At 44.0% G+C, this 13,449-nt stretch overlaps 1 pseudogene; it reads right to left on the bottom strand.

Moving 5' to 3' along the window:
- Window positions 1-4,848: 4,848 nt before the first annotated feature.
- LOC129498341 (ATP synthase subunit g, mitochondrial-like) lies at window positions 4,849-5,160 on the bottom strand (annotated as a pseudogene).
- Window positions 5,161-13,449: the final 8,289 nt, after the last annotated feature.

The raw sequence follows: 13,449 nt of genomic DNA, 5'->3' as shown, positions 1-13,449 counted from the left end.
AGTAACCTCTACACCCAATGTGGGGCTCGAACTCAGCACCACAACGAGACTAAGAATTGCATGTTCTACTGACTAAGCCAATCAGGAGCCCCCCACCTTTTATTTTAATTAATGATATTTAGGTCATGTTCTCCTGACTCTTCCTACACAGATACGTAGGCAGTTCTTAATTTACAAACAAGGGGAACATTGCCATAGTAATTTCTGTCTCCCGCTGCCAATAAATTCTGAAAAACAATGTAGCTTTTGGTGAATCTTGGACTGTGAATGTAAAGGAAGGGAAGATTTTCCAGGTCAAGAAGAGCCTAGGCTGGCTGACTCTAAAGACAATCTGCTGGCATATATATATGCCATTTCCTCTTTCCTCATCCTACAATCTTTCCACATATTGCCTAAAAATTCCACCACCTACGGTTTGTTTTGATTAATAAAATTCAAATGCACCTGAGAGAGAATTCAAGCAAACTCTTTTAAGACTAGTGGCGGTATGGGATGCCTGGCTTGTTCAGTTGATAGAGCACATTGACTCTTGATCTTGGGGTTGTGAGTTTGAGCCCCATGTTGGGTGTAGAGATTACTTAAATATAAAAAAATCTTTTAAAAAAAAAGATTATTTATTTATTTATTTATGAGAGACAACACAGAGAGAGGCAGAGACATAAACAGAGGGAGAGGTAGGCTCCCCATAGGGAGCCTAATGCAGCACTCGATCTCAGGATCCCAGGACCACAACCTGAGCCAAAGGCAGATGCTCAACCACTGAGCCATCCGTGCTCAAGAATCTTTTTTAAAGAGTTTATTTATTTGACAGAGAAAGAGAGAGAGCATGCACAAGCTCAGGGAGCATCAGGTTCCCCGCTGAGCAGGGAGCCCAGTGTGGGGTTGAGTCTCAGGACCTTGGGACATGACCAGAGCCAAAGGCAGAAGCTCAACCAACTGAGCCACCTAGGTGTCCTCAAAATAAAAAAATCTTAAAGAAATAGACCTTGTGGGGGCATGACACAAAGGACAAAGAAACCAAATTTGGGGCAATTTATATATCAAAAGGACAAATGACTACAATTGATTATAAAACATTTAATAAATAAAAAACCCACAGCAATGTGATTATAGAAAAGAATGTCCTTATTTTTAGGTTATGCAGGCTAAACTATTAGGGAAAATGTGTCATGATGTTTGCAATGTATTTCCAAACAGAAACAAAAAATATATGGCAAATGGTCATCAATTTTTGGATAGTTGGTAGATACAATGGTGATTTTTGTATGGTTCTTTCAATTTATCTGTATTTAAAATTTTTTCTACAATAAAAATAGGAAAAAGTAGCCCTGAGAGAATTAAAGGTCAATTCGGATGTTAATCTCATTTTTTCCATCAGATTACTTTCTTCCTAACAATAGTGGAGACCAGCTATACTGACAGCAACCCCCACCAAAATTTTTCTTTAGTCTTAAACTTCATACTATTTTTATTCAGTGTGTGCACTGATATTTCTCATCCACAAAGAAGTCAGGTTGGTACATGATGTTAAAATTAATAAAAGTAAGTCAAAATTAAGGTGATGGGAGTAGTTGTGGTGCTAGTGGTGAAAAACTGTAGTTGAGAAAAAAAAATTTTAAAGCTTTTATTTAATCATGAAAGAGAGAGAGAGAGAGAGAGAGAGAGAGAGAGAGAGGCAGGCACAGGCAGAGGGAGAAGCAGGCTCCATGCAGGGAGCCTGATGTGGGACTCGATCCTGGCTCTCCAGGATCAGGCCCTGGGCTGAAGGCGGCACTAAACCACGGAGCCACCAGGGCTGCCCCTGTAATTGAGAAATTAAGATAAAATTGAGAGCTGGCTAAGGAGAGCTACCAAGATACTACAGTAAGAAATGCCACATCTAGGTTATATAGAACACTCCCAGTTGTATGGAAGTAATCCTGAGCTGGGGAAACTGTCCCACCAAATTTAAGTCAATCCCTTTCAGAGGACTTTCATTGCCTCCCTCTTACTTCATTTCCCTAGCTTCTTCCTAATGATGTGGGAAACAAAGGCAGAAGGAAATGTAGATAAAATTAAATGTCCTTATAACCTCCAGCCCATTGACAAATACTTGAGGCAGGCCTTGAGGCAGGCCCATGGACAAATACATTCCTCCAGGAAGCTCCCAACTGTCTTAAAGTTAGTGCCTTGCTAGAGAGAAAAAACAACTTGGTTTGACAATAGCAAGGCCTCAGGTTTCCGGGAGTCTTCTTTTAGCATATGGAAATCCTTTTGGAACTTTCCTTAGCGTTACTTGCCTCCCCAACCCCAGAGTATAATAATCAGTTGCTCCTCATAATCCTGGCATAGCAGGCAGCAGCAGGCAGTGGCGGCAGCAGCAGCAGCAGTAGCTGCTTTTTCTGCCCATGGGGTCCTGTCCCTGTGCTTTAATAAAACCACCATTTTGCACTGAAGACTTCTCAAGAATTTTTTTTTTTTGGCTTCAGATCTCACCAAACCTCACCTCTATTAAAAAACTACGTCATTGACACCTGGTTCTTATTTCATGCTCAATTCACCTAAGATTCATTCAAAAGCCTATCCTTAGCTCTGAGGATTGGAGTTGACAGTTCACCCTTAACTCCACCAGTTCTGAGTCCCTACCATTCATGTTGGGTGGGATGTAAATTGGATTGATCAGAGATTAATGGTCTATTGGGTTGTTGTCTCCTTTGAGGACCCGAGGCTTTCCAAATCCCTCCCTTCTAGTGGACCCCCAACTAGGCACTGTGTTGTAAGTACACTCATGCATCTTATCTCATTTAACCCTTCAAAGAATCTATCACTATTTCCACAGCTACTAAGTATTAGAAGCTGGCTCTGCTGACTCAAAAGTTTACCTCCCATCTTCTTTCAACTGCCTAACATTAAATCCCACAGTCTTATTTTTGCCAAATATTTTATCTTTGGCCAAGATGTTTTCTCCCTTCCCTATATTAATTTAAGATGTGGCATCTAGCACAGTTTCCTTCTCTACTCCAGCCCTACTGTCATCAGGGGTAAGTCCAGTGTCCATGTCTAACTATCCTAACACTCTGGTTTCACACATCCCTGACTCTAACATTGGCTCCCATTTGGACAATCAAAAAGACTTGAAAACAACAAACATCTAGGGCAGAGCTGAACGATCAGATTCATCTCCTATACAAGGTTATTCCCTTAAGACTGGGAGAGATAATGAGACTTAATGGAAGATGAAGAGAGAAATACGTTCTAAAACAAACAAGATAAAACCCCAGAAACAGACCTTAATGAACAAAGATAAGTGCTTTACTTGATAGCGTTCAGAACAATCCTATAAAAATTGAAGCCTCAAAACTATCCAACAGTTTCTCCTGTCACAGTAAAATCCCAAATTCCTGCAATGTCCTGTAAGCCCTGCATGATCACATCTCCTATTACCTCTGATCTTAATCCAATTCTCTTCCCCCTCACTCACTCTGCTTTTACCAAACGAGTTTCCTGGCTCAAATACTGCAGAAAAGACACAGCTTTGGGGATGCCTGGGTGGCTTACCAGTTAAGCTCCTGCCTTTGGCCCAGGGTGTGATCCTGGAGTCCCGGGATCTAGTCCTACATCCAGGATCTAGTCCCACATCGGGCTCCCTGTGTGGAGCCTGCTTCTCTCTCTGTCTATGTCTCTGCCTCTCTCTGTGTGTCTCTCATGAATAAATAAACAAAATTAAAACAAACAAACAAACAAAAAAACGACTCAGCTTCGGGCTGTTAAAAAGCCACAGGCCCAAGGTAGAGTCACTTGGCCCAGGACAGCAAATCAAGACTTAATTGCAGTTTCAGTTTCTCCAGGAGTAGAATCTTAAACCAAAATCTGGCATTTTCTGGTAGGCACCACTGTGGTAATCTGTCACTTGGGCCCCTCCACCCCACCTAAAGGAAGATGAGGTAATCTACCTAATGAAACAGTTTTCCCCTGAATCCCCCTTGGGGGAAGGACCTAGCCTGAAAAAATCCTTTCTTCTCCTTTGCTAATAACTTCTTGCCTCACCCTTCTTTCTATAAAAGCCTTCCATTTCATTCAACGCCTCAGGGGAGGCCCCTCTACTTGTTGGGTTGGATGTTTGCTCCCTAATTCAGGAATTGCTTAATAAAGCCAATTTGACCTTTAAAATTTACTCAGTTGAATTCTGGCTTTTTTTTTTTAAGATTTTTATTTATTTATTCATGAGACAGAGAGAGGCAGAGACACAGGCAGAAGGAGAAGCAGACCCCTTCCTGTAGGGAGCCCAATGAGGGACTTGATCCCAGGACCCCAGGATCATGCCCTGGGTCCCCCAAAACCCCTCCTTCAGAAGAATGTTAACCTTATCTGTTAGAGGCAAACAACAGGAAGAGCTCCTGCTGGCCTAGACTAGTTTGAGCTCAACCACTGACTCAGACCTGTGCAGATGGACCTCTGCAGGTGGGCCCGGAGTGTAGGACAGTTACTACTACTTCTTCTTTCTTTTCTTCTTCTTCTTCTTCTCTTTCTTCTTCTTCTCCTTCTCCTTCTCCTTCTCCTTCTCCTTCTTCTTCTTTTTGATAAATTATCTTATTTTATTCAAATACCAGTCTGGGGCAGCCCGGGTTTAGCACTGCCTTCAGCCCAGGGCCTGATCCTGGAGGCCCCAGGATTGAGTCCCACGTCAGGCTCCCTGCATGGAGCCTGCTTCTCCCTCTGTCTGTGTCTCTGCCTGTCTCTCTCCTCTCTGTGTATTCTCATGAATAAATAAGTAAAATCCTAAAAAAAAAACCAAACCCGTCTGATCACACATGGGCCAAGAACACTCAAATAATAAGCCACATAGAAAGAGATGTTAAAGATTGGTCTTCAAACATTATAGCCAATGATGCCATGCCTGACTATGATCTCGCCCACATCAAACCTCATCCACACCTCGGTGGCCACCAAACCATTAAGCAGAGCTTCCTTAACTGTGAGCGGTTTGAAGTTACAAGTTGGAGCACTCTTGACTATTTTTTTCAAGCTCTGAGTAGCTGTAGGGATCTCAGCAGGGGTTGGAGGAAGCAGCTCAACCCTGGCATAGTGCCAAAATGTGGCCAATCAAGGCTTCGAGTAAGTCACAGCAGCGTTCACCAGCTCCAGAGCTTTCTCGGCGAGGTTACAGACGATCTGGGCCATGTTTCCAGGATCAGGACAGTTACTTCTACCTCATTATGCTAAACTCTCCACCCAAGGAGGAGTACAAACCTTGATAACATAACATACAATGCATGTACAGGCATGTTTCCCAAATATGCATGCATGACCTTATGCTCACCTCTACATACGAAGGCAAAATTCCCCTTTCTGACTATTTATCTTAACCCTAAATAAAAAGAGCCCATTCACTCTTGCTTGGGAAGTCAGGGCTTTGGAAGTTATTGCCTGTGATCTCCGTATTTGCTGCAAAATAAAGTTTCCTTTGTGTGACAACTCCATTTGGTGTGGTCCTTTTATGTGGAACTCACCAAGGAGCAAACTCTAGTTCAGTTACAAAGATATACAACATTCCAATTGGTCAGGCCTAAGCCAAATGCTGCCCCTGTGGTCAGGGGTGGGATCAGCGAGCTCCTCTTGAATCAAAAGTCTAGGAATGAGAAGAGGGGTGGTTCCATAGGAAAATCAGAGTGTGTTTACTAGAAGGAAACTGGATGCTAGACAGGCGAAATCACAGATATATCCATTCCACAAGATGCGATGAGGGAAGCACAGGGAAATCATTTGTAAAAGACGCATTACAAAGATTTGTAGCCTTTTCAAACTTCCAACTTGGGACCTGAGAGAGAGCACAATTAGTGTGAATTCATCCGTACTTCTAGTAACTGACCACTACTTTAACCTCCCAGGAAGCAGGTACAGATTCCCTGAGGATCCTCAGCATTACAGATCTCATGGAAGCAGAGGGAGAAGGACATGGAAGAAAGTGTCCAGAAGGAAGCAGAGAGAAAAGTGAGGGAGACAATCAATGTCCTTTATAAAGACAAGGTAGGAGAAAACCAAAAAGGAGGGATAGGCAGTATTGTCAATCCCCAGGTTAGGGAGGTGTGCTATGAAATCACTATTTGTGTTGCCCCCAAATTCATATTTTGGAACTTTAATCCCCAGTGTGTTTGACCTTGGAGGTAAGGCCTTTAGGAGACAAGTAAGTCTTTAAGGTAGAGTCCTCATGATGGGATTAGCATCCTTATAAAAAAGAAACACTAGAGCTAGTTCTCTTCCTCCCTCTTTCCCAGGTAAGGACACAGCAAGAAGGCAGCCATCTGCAGTCAGGAAGAGAGGGCTCTCACAAGAACCCAACCATACTGGCACCCTTGATAGACTTCCCAGTCTAAAACTATATGTTTTTAAATTCACCCAAACCGTGGTATTTTGTTAAAGCAGCCTGAACTAAGTCAAAAGGATTAACGCTGAGAATAGAGACATTAATTTGATGTTGAGATAATTTATGACTTTGAAGAAAGAATTTCCATAGCCTGGGGCACAAACTAGATTATGAACACTTAAGAAATGAGTGGCTGATGAGGAAGTGTAGGTACACCATAAAATGAAAAGTGAATAAATTGTTTACAGACTGAGAGCCTACTCTAGACAGAGCACTACACTAGGCACCAGCTTCATGGGTGTACGACAGGACATTCTACACAGGGCACTGGGCTCTGATGGGTCCTGGTTTGACTTGCTCTGATGTCACTGTCTTGGAATTCTTACTAAATTTTTAATGAGGAGCCCTGCATTTTCATTTTGCACTACACCCACACATTATGCAGTAGGTACTCCTGAAGGGGACCCAAAATATTTCATTGGTTGTTCATTCACTTATTTATTTTTTAAAGATTTTTTCCCCCAATTTATTTATTTGACAGAGAGAGCACAAGCAGGGGGAAGAGCAGAGGGAGAGGGAGAAGCGGGCTCCCCACTGAGCAGGGAGCCTGATGTGGGGCTCAATCCCAAGATCCCAGGATCATGACCTGAGCCAAAGGCAGACACTTAACTGACTGAGCCACCCAGGTGCCCCATAGTCATATTTTTGAACATGCACCATATACCTTTCACTGTGCTAAGCACATTCTATTCCTGATCTCATTTAATTCGCTTAACAATCTTAGGAGTTGGGAGGCCTGGGTGGCTCAGCAGTTGAGCTTCTGCCTTTGGCTCAGGGTGTGATCCTGGAGTCCTGGGATCGAGTCTCGCATGGGGTTTCCTGCTTCTCCCTCTGCCTGCGTCTCTGCCTCTCCGTGTGTCTCTCATGAGTAAATAAAGTCTTTTTAAAAAATCCTAGGAGTAGGTCTTATTAGTGTTGTTTTCTGAGTAAACTAGGGCTTAGGAAATTGAGTAAATTTATCAGGGTCATATAGGCCCTACAAGTGAGATGAAGTGGAATGTTACATCATAGCTGTTTGTGCATTTTAATATGCTTGAAAGTAACAATCTTTTCTTAGAAGATTTTGTCACGTATCTATCACGTTCACTACCTCTTTCATCATGTCTCCAGAGACCACAAGAGTGGCTGACTCATAGTAAGCAATTCCTTTGTTGTTGACTAAGCGTTTGCCTTCAGCTCAGGTCCTGATCTCAGGGTCCTGGGGTCAAGCCCCTGCATCTGACAGCATGTGCTCCCTGTTCAGCAGGGAGTCTGCGGCTCTGCCTCCCCCTCCCCTGCTTTGTGTAAGTGTGCATACACACTCTCTCCCTCAAATAAAATCTTAAAAAAAAGTGACTATAATGAATCCAGTACTTAGCAGTGCCTGGCACATAGTAAGAATTCAATAAATGACTGGTTCATTAAGTGAGGGAAAAGTGAAATTTTCAGATCAATCTGGATGGTTTGATATATTTTTGTATAATGAAACAATTATGGTTATATATTCACATTCATATATTTTTAAAGTATTTGTTAGCTCTAGAAGAAAATATAAATGGAATTTTGTGTTTTACTTTATATACTCCTTATTTAAAAGTGAAGATTGTAGGAAAATAAAGCTATTAGCATATTCTGAACCTAGTAGTAGATAACAAGGCTTATATTACAATTCTTCCTTCCTAAGAATGACCTTCCTCCTGTCCAAAATATTTTCCATTTCTATTCTCTTTTAGTTCTGACTCTGCCACAATTTGCTATTAATCTTAGAAAAAAAGAATCAATTCCTTGATCTGCAGAACAGTTTCCTCATTCACAAAATGAGGCACACAATCTAAGTAGTGCTTCACAACTACTGAACTTTGGGATGCTGGTGTCCTGAATATGGATTAAGAAACTGACCTCTCCTTTGATGGGGCAGTTGAGAGGAGTCAGAGAGGGTCAGAGCCACTTGGGCCAGTAACTCTGGCCATGAGGCTGCCTTGTTTAGGTCTCCTTCGGGCAGCCTGTGCAGTCTGGGATGTATGCCAGGGCAGCAGGAAGCACTGTGGACAACAACCAGCACTTACAGTCCTGCTGAGTGTGCATGGCCAAGGAGATGCCTGTCACATGGGTATCCACATGCAAAGTACTTTACTGCCCATCACGGACCAGAGAGATGTTGGAGCCAATGCTCCAAGTTTGTGATCCAGATATCCAAGGGGCACAGCACACAGTCTCAGGGATCATCTGTTAGAGGGTGAAAGGGGACACTGGGCAGAGTAGGGTTTCTGGTGGGCTCAACTCCAGGCAATGCCCGTAATATTTTCTTCAACATACGTGGGCTATTCCAATCCCTTTGTAGCAATGCACTCTTTTTGTGGTGCCCAGGCTGGCTGTTGAGAATGCATGCATGTTCTGAAAGTTAGTTTTATTTTATTTTATTTTTTTAAAGATCTATTTACTCATGAGAGACACAGAGAGAGAGAGGCAGAGACACAGGCAGAGGGAGAAGCTGGCTCCACACAGGGAGCCCGACATGGGACTCAATCCCGGGTCTCCAGGATCACGCCCTGGCCCGAAGGCAGGTACTAAACCACTGAGCCACTGGGGCTGCCCTGAAAGTTAGAGTTTTAATGTGGAAATCCAGAAATAAAAATATACTATTAGGTTCCAAATCCGTTTGCATTATCTTATGAAATTGCAATATTACATCTGTCAGTAAAAGAGAAGGAAGGGTTGTTATTCTTTAAACATAATTATAATTGTAAATTCTGAATGGTTGTATAAAATGGTTTTAAATATTTTATCACCCACTTATGTGATCAGAGTCCTTCACTGATAGTTATTATTCAGAATACGAGAAGTTTATCATTAAGAAGTCTAGATCAGAAACTGCATAAAGTCACTTCAACCATAAAACCTAGTATCAAAATATATTCACAGGAACAAGTTCTGGTTGATCATTAAAAAATGTGGAAACATTTATTTGACAGATTTATTCAAATGCAATTTTTAATATCTTTTCTAATACATTATAACATTTTATAATTATATAATTTAAAGATAATGCTATGATTTTTTTTAGCACCATCTGGATGATTCCAAATCTCGTTTATGTAGCCTAGTGTGCTATGCAAAAATGATCATTTTCTGTATGTGTTGTGATATGAAAGAAGTTGATACAACTTCTTTATCCCTGATACAATTTACTTATAAAGTGTGTCTGCCCCTCATCTCACCCTAGGACCCTTGTCTCCTGCTTCCCACCCCATATACTTTATCTCTCACTACAAAGAGAACCAGGGCTACAGGGTCAAGGTTCAAGTCTGTATCCAACAGGGTGAAGAACTCCAGCATGGATATTTGCATGAGATGCCATGGGGCTGCGGGGCTGTCGGGTAAGCTTAGACAAAAGCATAAAAAACAGCTAACGTCTAAAAATCAGAGTCTGGATGAACAACAAACCTGGACAAATCCAGAGAGGAATCTACCTTTACTGAAGGATAAAAGAGGAGAATAAATGGACTGACATACCATGTTCCTGGATGAAGTACTTCGTATCACATCCCCCATCATTTCTCATATGAACATAAGAATTTAAAACAATTTTAAAAAGAAAGAAGAGGGCAGCCCGGGTGGCTCAGCGGTTTAGGGTGGCCTTCAGTCCAGGGTGTGATCCTGGAGACCTGGGATGGAGTCCTGCGTTGGGCTCCCTGCATGGACCCTGTTTCTCCCTCTGCCTGTGTCTCTGCCTCTCTCTTTCTGTGTCTCTCATGAATTAAGAAATAAAATCTTAAAAAAAAAAGAATAGCAAATTATGATCGTTATTGCTGATTAGAGAAACGTGTCCTATGGTGAAGTCAAGTGATCAGTCTTCTAGACCATTCTTGCAATGCCTCATAGGTACCTTGCTGTGGATACCATCTTCCTAAGGTCTTTAGCTTTGTGTTTTTCTAAGTACTCAGAATTGATGAAGTTACTCATGACTATTTTTCACAGTAACCAAACTCACAGAGCCTTGATATATGAACGAAACACTGAGGGTAAACATTTTCTGAACGTCTCCACTACTGCTGTTGGCTATCAGGAGTACCTGACAAGAATACATAATGGTTTGCTTGTGGTAGGGAATCCTAGTAACAGGAGGAGGCTGGTTTGGAGGGTTATTTCACTGAAGTTACATTAAGGCCTGGTGACCGGTTTCTGCTGCACAACAGAGTACTTTTTGTTCGAGTCTCCCAAATAAAACACCTGTTCCACTTGGCAGTGCTAGATAAACATCAACAAGTGCTTATTCGTCGCCTTCCCTCTTCCAAACTCCAAACCGACCACCCTTCTCCATTTGTTAACACAAACTGTTTTTCAAGCAATTTATATTTGATTTTGTTGTGCCTGAGATTGCGAATCTGAGAAACCACCGAGGAGCCGACACCGATGCAAACACACGAGGGTTTATTTACAAGCTCGAGCCTGGGTCCAAGTATACCCGACACAGCAGAGCAGGGACTTGGACCCCGAGACTAAGAGGTGTAGCAGCTTTATAGGGGCCAGTGCCAATGGGATATGCAGAAAGTTGCACAGTCATGTCGGTCCACACGCAGGTGGCCAATTGAATTACATCTTACCCTATACTATCCATTTGAGCTGGCCTATTGTTTTGGTCAGAATTGGCGCGCAGTTTTGGCGGGCACAAGGCAGGGTTACATTGTTATGAGCCGATTTCTGATTAGGGTGTGCCCTAGGCTTGACTAGGGCGGGGCAGTGCCCTAAGCAGGTTGGCACAAGGCGGGTGCAGCACAAAATGGAGTCAGTCCTGCTCTGCTTGTCCAGGGGTAGGGGATTTTTGTTAAATTTCCTGGGTCCCACATTCCCCCCTTTTTCAGAGGATCCTATGCAGGACCCAATCATGGTTCCAGGTTGCTCAGAGTGAGCCAGGGGGAATGATTAAACCAGGATTCTCAAAATAAAATAAAATAAAATAAAATAAAATAAAATAAAATAAAATAAAATAAAATAAACCAGGATTCTCACCAACCTTGTTGCTGTTCTCGCTCTCATTTACATTTAAGGCAGCACAAACCTTTGTTGTAAGAAGACTAAGTCTAGGGATCCCTGGGTGGCACAGCGGTTTGGTGCCTGCCTTTGGCCCAGGGCTCCCGGTGCATGGAGCCTGCTTCTGCCTCTGCCTGTGTCTCTGCCTCTCTCTCTCTGTCTGTGTGTGACTATCATAAATAAATAAATTAATTTAAAAAAAAAAGACTAAGTCTAATCCCCTTCTATTTTGAAGGACAACCTCGGACTAGGGAGTCTTGGAGGTGGGAAATAAGTGAGAACAGTACATTCTTAGCTTTAGGGGATTGTCCTTGTCCGGTTGGCTTTTCCATTCTGGAACAAAGACCTTGAGAAAGGCGTGTGGGTCAGCTGGCCAAACGTGGGTGTAGTGGACCCAGGGAGTAATCCCGTCGACCTTGAGAGCAGTGGGAGTGGTCAGGATCACGATGTAGGGTCCCTTCCAGCAAGGTTGAAGTGTCTGGTGTTGGTATCTCCGCATATATACCCAGTCACCTGGCCGATATCGATGGGGGTCTGGGGGTGGCCCAGTCTCATAGAGAGCCCTCAGCTTAGGCCACACCTGCTCATGGGTTATGGAGAGTCTGTTCTTAAACCTTAGGGTTTCTTCAGTATTGGTAACTAAAAATCCCCTGGTCCAAATTTACCATGTCTCTGAAGGCCTTAACTGAAGAAATGAAATGCACACTCGAGGACAAAATTGGGCCTTTGTTGCGACAAAATAGTTTCAGCTCAACAATATCAATGGAATTAGTTTTTCAAACAGAAGAAAACAAAGGACTCTGGAGCACCAAAGCCAAGGAGACCATGAGAGCTTTCCCAATACCTTGGTTTCATCGGCCACAGCGAACCTGGGGATAAGAAGACATGCCCTGAACGTAGGTACACTCGTCTTCTTATGTCATCCCTGGTGGGATGGCTGGTCAGCAGGACCCACAGGAATCAGCAGGGGCACTAGAACGGATCACAGATCAGGCTGGGGCCAGGAAAAAGCCTGAGTACAAGGAGGGCAGGGAGCGGGCTCATGAGAGAGATTTCAACAATATCAATGGAATTAGGATTCCACACACAGGAAAGCAAAAGAGTCTGAAGCGCCAAATCTAAGGACAGCACGCAAGTTCTCCTAGACGTCTGTTTTCATCGGCCACAGTGAACTCGGGGACAGGGAGAATTGCCCTGACTGTACCGACAAGTTCATTCTCACATCAATCTCGGGAGAACGAGTAACTTCATGGGATTCCCCTGGAAGCACAGCCATGTCCACAGGTCCGGTCAGGAGCAAGGAATCCACCCTCGGGATGCTGCGACCAAAGAGCACCATCTTTGGCCACGCAAATGCGCGAGCCTCTGGAGTGGCCAAGAAGGTGCAGGAAGGACAAAGCCCCACAGTTCTGAGTTCCCATGGCTTCCTCTGGAAGAGAGACGGGGTGCTGGTGGTGGTGGTGGTAGTGGTGAGCGCCTCGTCATCATCAGAGAAGGTGTCGATAACGGATCCTCTCTGCAGTGCCTGCCTGGCAGCAGGCATCCGAACACAGCCATCTTGGGACACCATGGTGGCCTTCCCAGAGAGCCTCTCCTCTTGCAGAGGTTTGAAGACCACTCACGCACTGCGTCTGCGATGAGTTTACTGCTGGGCTGGCCCTCGAGACCTTCACTCACGAGGCCTCTACCTGCACGCAACCCCCGGGGCTGTCACGTCCTTTCTGAGAGGAGACCACAAAGCAGTGCACTGCTGTGGCCTCAGGGTGACCTTGGACAAGACACCGCCCCACCAGGGAGGACACGGACAAGGCAGCACCTCTGCATGCTGGGAACCCTCCACTCCATCCCGCTCAGGAGCATGGGTTCCAGGTCCCGGCTGAGGTCCCACTCGGACGTCTGACACTTCTTTGTCCTGTGGCCTAAGCAAAGTCCTTTCAGACCCTCAGCTGCCAGCGCTGCGGCACGGGGCCTAGTTGTATACCTGGCCCCTGAAGAGAAACATGCCATGGGCAATCCACAGGGCCTTTAGCCATCCT

Source organism: Nyctereutes procyonoides, unplaced genomic scaffold, assembly GCF_905146905.1.
Source record: "Nyctereutes procyonoides isolate TBG_1078 unplaced genomic scaffold, NYPRO_anot_genome, whole genome shotgun sequence".
Classification (NCBI taxonomy): domain Eukaryota; kingdom Metazoa; phylum Chordata; class Mammalia; order Carnivora; family Canidae; genus Nyctereutes; species Nyctereutes procyonoides.
This window is presented reverse-complemented; position numbering and strand designations above follow the sequence as displayed.